This window comes from Henckelia pumila, chromosome 1 (assembly GCF_033568475.1).
Source record: "Henckelia pumila isolate YLH828 chromosome 1, ASM3356847v2, whole genome shotgun sequence".
Lineage (NCBI taxonomy): Eukaryota > Viridiplantae > Streptophyta > Magnoliopsida > Lamiales > Gesneriaceae > Henckelia > Henckelia pumila.
This window is the reverse complement of record NC_133120.1, coordinates 95686690-95696725: the sequence shown is the minus strand read 5'-3', so window position 1 is coordinate 95696725 and position 10036 is coordinate 95686690. Positions and strand designations below refer to the sequence as shown.

The 10036-nt window shown below is 35.8% G+C and overlaps 1 long non-coding RNA gene across 1 annotated transcript in view; it reads right to left on the bottom strand.

Annotated features, from left to right (window-relative positions):
- Positions 1–808: 808 nt before the first annotated feature.
- LOC140890503 (uncharacterized) overlaps positions 809–10036 on the bottom strand; it is a 29279-nt gene continuing 20051 nt past the window's right edge. The window contains exon 3 of the long non-coding RNA XR_012152206.1: positions 809–1026. This is a non-coding gene — a long non-coding RNA (uncharacterized lncRNA). The remainder of the gene's footprint in view (positions 1027–10036) is intronic.

The following is a 10036-nucleotide window of genomic DNA, read 5'->3' as shown; positions in this document are numbered from 1 at the left end:
TAAAACTTGACAATAAATAGATTAAGTTTTTTGATAGTGCAAAAAAATAAACTGACTGTGGTTTAGTAAAATTAATCAATGAAACAATGGATTGAAAAATATGAAGAACAGATTTCTTACACGACGATGATTGGGTTGATTTAGTTTTTGCTATCTTGGCCTGTAGTGGTTTAAAATTGCCAATAAAATATTTTTTTGAACATGAAAACACAGTAAAAAAAATGTAGCAAAATAATATGAATGATTTTTAGTACCATCAATATCAAGATCATTAACAAAATCAAGTAGAAACGCAAACCCAGATATTATCCATGATTGCATCAAGGTTATATGAACGTAGTATTCGAAGAGGTTCTAAGGTGTTCTCGGCGTTTATAGAATAGTAAGGCACCGTTCTGTTCACCATATTACTAATATATGTATAACTCATTTCATCCTATCCCACGTTTTTTTCATCATATTATTTATCTATAAATTAACTATTTATTTTACATCAATCAAATCATTAATTATTTATATCACATCAATCAAATCATTGAATTTAAATTACTATATTACCCCTTATAAATAATATAAATTTCATTTTATTTATTGTTAAAAAGACAAAATAGTCATTTAACATTTTTATATAAAATTTAATCAATCAAATCAAATAAACCATAATCTATCAATCAAATCTAATGCTAGTTTAACTATCATTTCTTATTTAATTTTATTACATTATACTACCTATCTATATATTACTTATATCATACCTCAAAACAAACGGTGGCCTAATAGTAATAGTAATATTAATAGTGATAATAATTAGTAATATAGTTGTAAATATCGTTTTACGATATATTGATCGTACGTCTGACATTATTCAAAAAAAAGAAAGCTAGCTAGTTAATTTACATATAATCATTAAGGCAAACCAAGCTCGCAGGAAATCAAGAAACACATGCAGCTGCTACCATATATATATATAATCAGTAACGAGACTTTTAACGATGATGTTTGCTCCTCGTATCCCCCCTGTAAAGCCTGTCATGCATCAAATCAACGAACTAAAATTCATTTCTTTTGAACTCCATTAAAAAAGCAATCAGATGCATGGGCGGTGGAGAAAGATTGCAATTTCATTAGTTAATTACCGGGATAATTCCTAGATATGTCCCTGTATCTTTTTTATTTTTCGTATAATATCCCTCTCACTTTTCATGTTTCAAATATATCCCTGATTCATTAAACAGTTTCTTGAATTTGTCGTTAAAACTAAATAATGCCCATTCTACCCTTTATTTTTTTATTTAATTAAAATAGTGCATAAGACCATCATGCTTCCGTAAGATTAATTAAAATTAAATACCTCTTTGACCATAGTGTCGTCGGGTCATACCTGCCGAGTTTTACGAAGTGCTCCTCACACTCAACCACGCAGTCGCAACAGATGCTTTCTGCACAAGCTCCTTCAACGACACCCAGCACAGGCTTAATTCTTTTTCTACTTTAAGGCGTATGGTATATAAAATTAATTATAAAATATGAGCATGGATGAACAAGAGACTTAGAAAATTTATTCAGACAACATATTATTACATAAATCAACCTCCTTTGAAGAGGAGGAGATGACTAGTTTAGTTACTCATAGTAGTCTTGTTCTTGAAAAACATAAAAGTAAAACTTAATACAAACTTAGAAAGAGAAATATTACAATGTTTTATTTGTAAGAAAACTGAAGGGAATGATCGATATCTGCAGCTTCCTTAAGAGCCTGTATTTATAGCTGAAGTTCCACTCGTTTCACCGAGAAACTTCAGGGAATCTTACAGCTGTTTTGAATTCTTTATGCCATTATTGATGGCATCTTTTGCTAGTGGGCAAGTCACATGCCCGATGGCATCTTTTACTAGTGGAGGAGTCACATTCTTGACTTTTTCTTTTGGATTTATTCTCCTCACATGTCTTCTTTATTGTTGTCGGGGCATCTTTTGCTTTTGCAGTGGGCCCCTGGAAAAACGCGGTTTTGATGGTCCTTGTCCACCTTTGCTTGTCTCGAAAAAATCCTTTCGATCTGTTCGGGGTTTGAAGGTTTTTCCGAACTCTGGCTCCTTCTGGTTTGGACATTCTGGGCAGATATTCTCTGACCGTCTTCCGATGTGAGCCATGTTACAGAATTTTCGGCGAGTTTCTTTACTCCCCGGAAGCTTGTTGTTCCACAAAAAGTTCCTCTTCTTTTCGAAGAGTTCTTCCGCAAAAGCCGTAGTTTTTCCTGTCATTGTGTTTAACAGGAATGATCCATTCACAGAATTCTGATAAAATTTGAACGGAAACTTGACCTTGTCCATCTCGGTGAGACAAACCCAAATATCCCATGCCCTTCTGGTTGAGATTTCATTTTCTCCAAAAGTGGACACCAATGGTATTTCTTCAGATATAGGATCCTTGATAAATTTTTGATTATTTATGTCAGGTCTCCTTAGCTTGATGAAATGAAAGGACTCATGTGATCCTTTCCCTGTTGGTTCTGGAGCTACACTAAAGAAGTATAGCTCGAGCACATCTCCTCTGGACAAATGATCATTATTTGCCCATGTTTCTTGGACTGATTCCTGAATCCATTTTGGTAGCTGTGATATTTCCTGGAAGCCTGGTGAAGTTGTATAAACTGAGGCTAAAGCCCCAAATTCATACCATAGCTTTACATCCTTAGGATTGACATTGTTTTTTAGCCAAACCCTTGGATATATTCCTGCAACATCAACCCTGCAAGTGATTGGGTTAATTTCACTTCTTGTACTTAATTTCTCTCATCTTTGTTGATAAACCTGAAATGGAGAAATGACAGCTGGGTTAGTATCAATCTTAGATTTGCTCTTGTCAGTGTTGGGCCTAAGATTGATCTTTTCCTCTTTTATCCCAGAGGCGGAGGGTTGACTTGATGAGTTATCCTCATCGATTGTTGCTTTGACTAGATCATCAAAAGCTGATGATAGATTAGCGCTTGTTTCTTGATTTTCAACAGGTAGCTGTATTTCTTGTTCTTGTAAAACCAATGGTTTTAACATTTCTTGTTTCTGAGAAACCAATGGTTTCTCTATGGCACGCATAATTGGCCCTTGAATAGCAGCCCATAGTTGAGTTTGAGCTTGCATACATCCTGTGATTCGATTGGATACTTTGATCCGATCAGCTTGTTGTAACATGCCCGCCATATCAGCACTTATGACAAGTTGGTTGAACTCGGTTTGAAGCAACCCAAGGTGTTCCCTGAGATGCCTCTGCATTTTCATGATAGAATCTACGTCACTGCCTTCCATCTCTTGTTAAGAAATCTGCAAAAATATTTTCATGAGATTTAATAATAATAATATCAAAAATATAATTTTGACATAAAGCTTGCCATCTTAATAACATAGCTTTCTCAGGTTTAGATTCAATCTTATTTCTTAAGAAAGCTTTTACCTGAGTGTTATCAACTTTCAAAGTGAATTTTTTAGCAAGTAAAAATAATGGCCATTTTTCGAAAGCCCTTTTAACTGCATAAAATTCCTTCTCGTTGATATGTCATCTGATAGCCTCAGATTCTGAAAAAAGACCGCTACAATATCTGCATGGTATTTCTCCATCTGGAGTGATTTTAGTAAGCACTACTGTCCACCATTCGTCACTAGCATCCGTAAATAGCACGAGATCATCTTCATCCACGAGTATAGCCATTTTTGGGAGATTCTTACATATCTCCTTTAATTGGTTCACCTCTTTAGTATGGTCATCGGTCCATATAAACCTTGCATCCTTTTTTAACAAAGGACTGAACACCTTTCTGTACATTGTCAGATTGTTTATGAACATCCCTGCAAAATTAACTACTCCTAAAAAACTTTGGAGTTGTTTTACATCTTTGAGTTTATCTGAATTTTTTTTTATATTTTCCACAATATGGGGTTGTAGAATTATTCCAGTTTCATCAATCTCAATTCCAAGGAATTCAATTTTCCTTGTTGCTATGACTGCTTTATTTTCAGATAAAACCAGTCCTTCTTGTTTACAAATTTTAGAGAAAATCTCTAAATGTTTAACATGTTTATCTATATTTTTTGATGCTATAAGAATATCATCAATATAAACAAACATGAAGTTGAAATAATCTTTAAAAAGATTATCCATCTTTCTTTGAAATATTTGGGGTGCATTACTTCCCAGATATAATGTCCTTGTGGTGTAGAGAAGGTTGTGAATTTCTTACTGCCTTCTTCCATTCGAATCTGGTAAAATCCAGACTTACAATCAAATTTTGAGAACACTCTAGCATTTCGTACACAGCTAATTAGATGTTCTCTACTGGGTATGAATTCCCATCAAACTCCAGGATTTTATTAATACCTTGGTAGTTAATAACTAACCTGGGTTTCCCTCTTTTTATTTCACCATGATTCCTGACCAGAAAACCTGGGCTGCTATATGGTGAAACTCCTTTTTTGATTAGACCAAGGTCCAAATGTTCCTTGATAATCATTCTCATATCTCTTTGATCTGTTATGTTCATTGGGATAGACTTATATCTGACGAATTCATACTCTTTGCCTTCCTTTAGAGTAAGACTGACTTTGAGTTGATTTCTATCCCACCATGCCAAAGGATGCTCGTTGTAACTTTCTTTGAGCCTATTTTTGACATCTTCAAGGGATACCTTATTTTCTAACTCTATATCTCTGTGATTAAGAGTTGCCTTGAGAAACACCATATCCTCTGTTTGGAGTTCTTGTTATGTTGTTATTTTCAACATGGTTTCTCCAAACCTTCTTGGATCTTTCATTTTTGGGTGGAAAAGTTGTCCTTTATCACCACGCTAGCTGCGAAATATTATCGGCAATTGTCGATAGAAAGCAACCTTGAGTCGTTGAACGATAATTTTATGATCACAAATTGTAGTGAATATAAGTTTTCTTGACTCATTATCTTGTGTGTACTTCTTAAACATTTGTAAGAAGTTATTTCCTAACAGGATATCAGCTCCTGTATCATGGAAATAGATTGGTGATGTCTTTACTTTGTACCAAGGTGTTTGACCTGCTCCTCCCATAAGGATCTCTGCTTGTTTTATTCCTTTGCAAAGAATTAAAATTCTACGAGAGAAATCTCGTCCAGCAATTTTTGGCAATTCTTCTTCCCATTCTTCAGGAAAAACTCCTCTTTTTGCTGTACAAATTCCTGCTCCTGAATCAATATAAGCTGCAAAGTACTCAGCCTTATATTGTTCATACAACATCCCTATCGGAATGTATATGGAGAAAGGACTTGTTGTCATTTTTTAAAAGGATTACTAAATGGCCCCGCCATTTTTATCAGACTGTGTTGTAACTCAATAATCCGATTAAGACTATTCACCTTTAGTTTTCCTAAGGCCTCAGAAGGTAGAGTATGATTACTCCTTTCCACTTCTTCAATGCGTTCTAGTAAATCATGTTCATGACTTACTAATTTCAACAGTTGCTTCTTTCTCTGTTTGTAAACAGAGTTTTCGAATCTGAATAAGGGATTGTCCCTTATCCAATTCTCTTGGTTTTCCATCTCGTAGAATTATTATTGAATTCTCCAAGTCTTTTCTTTTGCTATAAACTCTATTCCTTTTTCAAGGCGTTTCCATGGTTTATGGTCCTCTAGAAACTCTAGGCCAAGAATGAGCTGATCCACTTCTTTTCCTGGAATTCCACAGATTTGAACTTCCAATTCTCCAATATTTATTAATCCTTGGTAAGTTCCTGTTACCTGCTGCTCTAAATAGTAAATCGAGTTACAAGGAAATTGGTTCCTGTGACTTGTAATCTCGAATACTATTTTGACTTCTTTTCATACTTCTGGAGATCTAAGTTTTCCTATAATTGAAAACTCTTTTTCTTCTGGTGGAAATTTCCTGAATAGGAGATTTTTCCCACCTTCGACTTGTCATTCGGTCACCTTGGAAAGATAACCTTCGGAGTTCTATTTTAAGGTCTCTGTATAGAACCGATTTATCTTGTATTTGAATGTCTGTTTCTTGAATTAAAGGAAACTCGATTCTTTCCGGGTATATTGCTTGAGCAACTTTCCCAAAGATTTCTGGAATTTCGATAAACTCATTTCTAATGAATAATTCAGAGTGATGAGTATTAGAAAGAGCATATGAAATTTGATAAGTAATAGAATATGGTCTATTACCTTCCTTCATTAATCTTTTTTCCTTGAAGTTTTGGTGCAACGTCAAGGCTCGACTAAAATCTCTGTCAGCTAAATTGTAGGCTATTCTTGGATAAATAACTCCTACAATTTTCCCTGCACATAGATTTCCTGAGATCGTACCCAGAACAGCATCTTGGATATTCCTCATTCTTTTATCACATACTACGATATCTATGGGTGAATCTATTTCTTCTTTAAAAGTTGCCTTGATCATTATTTGGATTGCTCCAATATGAATCCAAGACATCGTTCTTGCTACCTCACTTTTCAACTTCTGCAATTCCTCTCTTACTTCTTCAAAAGGAATTAACTGCATCTCTATTTGATTACTTGTTAACTCCATAGGGATTGCCATTTCCCTTCTGGATACTTTGTAAATCAAATGATGTCTTCTTTGTCTAAGTCCTAGGTTGTTTAAGACTCTTTCTACTTGTCCTGCCGAAAATCCTTGATACTTTTGTAACGTTGGATTTTCTCTCATAATCCTTTGGACCATATTATGAGATATCGTGGTTTGGCTAAAGAATCCAGCCAAACTTTCATGTGTTTCATGCCGAAACACTTCCTCTTTATTCTGATTCTGATTCTGATTCATCCTCGAAATCTTCTTGACTAAACAATATCTCTTCTTCGTATATGTTTTCATCTGAGGGGATATCCTCAAATTGATATACTTGGACTAGATCTTGAAAGAAGACCGCATCATCCATATCTGGTGTTGCTTCAAAGAGTTTAACTCTTTTTTTCTCGTTTTCTGGACAATTTGTAGATATATGTCCTCTTGCTCCACATGTCCAGCAGTTGCAATCCTTGAAACTTTCACTTGCTCTTGTATGAGTTCTTTTGAAAGTTCTTCTTGATGGTGTTCTTCCCCTGCTTTGTGATGAGCTTGTTGCTGGGGATGTTCTTGTAGGTCTACTTCTTCTACCTGATCTATAAGATCTGGCCTTTTGTTTGGACCAAAATGTTTTTGGTTTCCAAGAACTCTTCATTCTTTTATTATAGGGATTATTTCTGAATTTTTTCCTTTTAAATCCCTGTGATCTGTTTCCAATGATCGTTGGAAGATCATTTTCTCTACAACATAAAGGTGTACGCTTATCTATACCCCTTATTTTCTTGTAATTCTTCTGTAATGCTGCCATATGGCACCATTCTGCCAATTTTTCCTTTCAGAAAAGAGGCGCGTCTTGCCAAAGTATCAAGATTTCCTGGAACGTATTCTTTAATCAGCATTTCTCTCCAGGGACTTGACATTTTTGCGAAAAATAGCTGAATAGCTATATTTTCCTCGACTCCCGAATTCCATCTGTATTTAGTGAATAACATAATGTATTCATCAACTAAACAGATATCATGTAATTCGAGGCTATATAGAGCTTGGGTATATCTTTTCTTTTTCTCTGTATCTTGATTATTGAAATAGTCTACCCCTATGAATTGTGCTTTAAATAGGGTGGTCATTCTTCCTCCAATCTCGCTGAGGGATTCTCTTGCTAAGATTGATTCCTTAGTTTCTGGCATAGTCATCTCTCATGCGATCTTAACAGATCCCATTAGACTCATTTCTAGAAGTTTAATGAATCCTTCTTTATTGAGATCCAAAGTCCCTGCTGCAATTCTCATAGCTGACGTCCAGTCATCTATGAGATCTTCTCTGTTTTGAAGTCCAGAACATCCAGGTTTAACATAACCCCATAAGGATGTAACGGGTCTAAAACAGTTTTTTCATAAGGAGTTTGATGTATTGATATCTTACTCCTTCTTGATCTGGTTCCTGCTGAATGTGACTTTTCTCCAACATGGAACTCACTATGTGGTTCTTCTGTTTTAACCACATATCTAGGGGGATTCCATATAGGTTGTTCACCTTCAGGGGAATTTATTTTTAGATCTAATACTTTGAGATTCGCAAAAGAATCCGCAAGATCTTGTAGATCCTCGAGATTTAATCTTTCTAAAGTAATCATCAGATAGTATTTTTGTAACACCCGGTATTTTTAAATACGTAAATTCGCATGCATAATTAGGAAATTTATTTATTTAAAATTTTAGATTATGGGTTAAATTATTATGTGAATTATTTGTGCATGATTTAAATTATTTTCAAGCATTTAACCCATAATTAGTGATTTTTATGAATTATTGGTATTTGAATTATTTTATCGCGTAGACGGGACCGTGGACGGACGAGATGACAACTTTCTATCCAATTTATTTCATGAGCCTTTTTAAGAGCCCAAAAATATTATTTTGAGTTTTATTTCCTCAAAATTATCAATATTTAATTTTATATAATTTTAGGAGTCCATTTTTATCCAAATTGAGCCAAAATATTGACTTTTAATTACTTTTAAAATTCCCTTAATTATAAATTTCGGGATTTAAGTTAAGTTATCAGATTTTTTAAATATTATTTAGAGCTTTTAAGTTATATATTGTATATTTAAAACCCTTATCAATATCTTAATTATTCTATATCCTAATTAAATCAAAAATCACCTAACGTCCTAAACTTTCAGCCACCTCCATCTTCTTCATCAGTTTTTCCCACGACCCTTTTTGACAGAAAACTTCAAGCCCTAGTCGATCTCTTAAAGGATTTTTGGTGTTCTTCGTCGTCCCGTCGTCCCGGAAACGTTCTACGTACGTTGCTCTATTGATTTCCTCGGTGCAAGGCATGTATTCATTCACTTTTCCTTCACCATATCAGTATTATAGGTGTGTGTTGTGTGTGCATCGAAAATTTTTTAAGAATTTTCAGAAAAGAGGATCGGTTTTGTGGTTGAAGCTTGTTTATATGTTTATTCTTTCATCTCACGATTTTTTCTGGACATGGTTGGTTCTAGCTGCTGGTTGCGGTTGGTAAGGGGTCTAAGATGGGTCTAGGCTCGAGTGGCTCGAATGGCTCGAGCCAAACGAGCCCAGAAATCAGTCAGGGAGTGTTCGGCTCTTGTGTGTGTGCAGATTAGGGCTTCTGAGAAGAGGGCTCGGTGTTGGTGGTCAAGGCTGCATGGGGCTGGGGCCATGGGCTGGTTCGAACCGCCCAGACGTAGCCCTGCATGGGGCTGGGGCCATGGGCTGGTTCGAACCGCCCAGACGTGGGCTACGTCTGGGCGGCGGGGCTCCGGCAAGGGGCGGCCGGAGCAGGGCGGCAGCAGCCCTAGAAGGGCTGCTGCTCGCGGCCGCGGGCTGCAGGGAAGAGGGGGGATCGGGTTAAGTGTTAGGGCTGGTTCCGGGTCGGGTCAAGGGACTGGGTCGGGTCTGGATGGTAGTGGGTCAAGTCGGGTTGGTCCGGGTCCGGGTTAAGTTAGTCGGGCTCGGGTATTTTTATTTTTAGGTTTTAAGTTTAATTAAGTGTTTAATGGGCCTAATTAAATCTCAAAAATTTATTTGGGCTCCATTAATTATTTTGGGTTGAGTTTAAATATTTTTGGGCTTAATTAAATTAATTAAGTGAGTCCACTAAATTTTTATGGGCCTTGGGGCCCATGGAAGTTATTGGGCTAGTCTTTGAACTTTTGGGCCCATTGGGCCAGAATAGGTTGTTATTGGGCCAGGAATGTTTTAATGGGCTTTAATTAATTAATTGGGCTTAGCAATGTAATGTTGGGCTTAAGTATGTTAATGGGCCAGTCTCAGTGTTAATGGGCCAGATTTAAGTAAATGGGCTTGAGTGTGAGGGCCAGCAGTTCAGTACAACCCATGAGAAATTGCATGTGTCCTGAATATATATTTAATTATTTTTATGCATGGAAGTTATTTTTATATCTATATGTTAGTATGAAATTAAATTAAATATATATGAAGGACACATATTTTATTTAAGTAC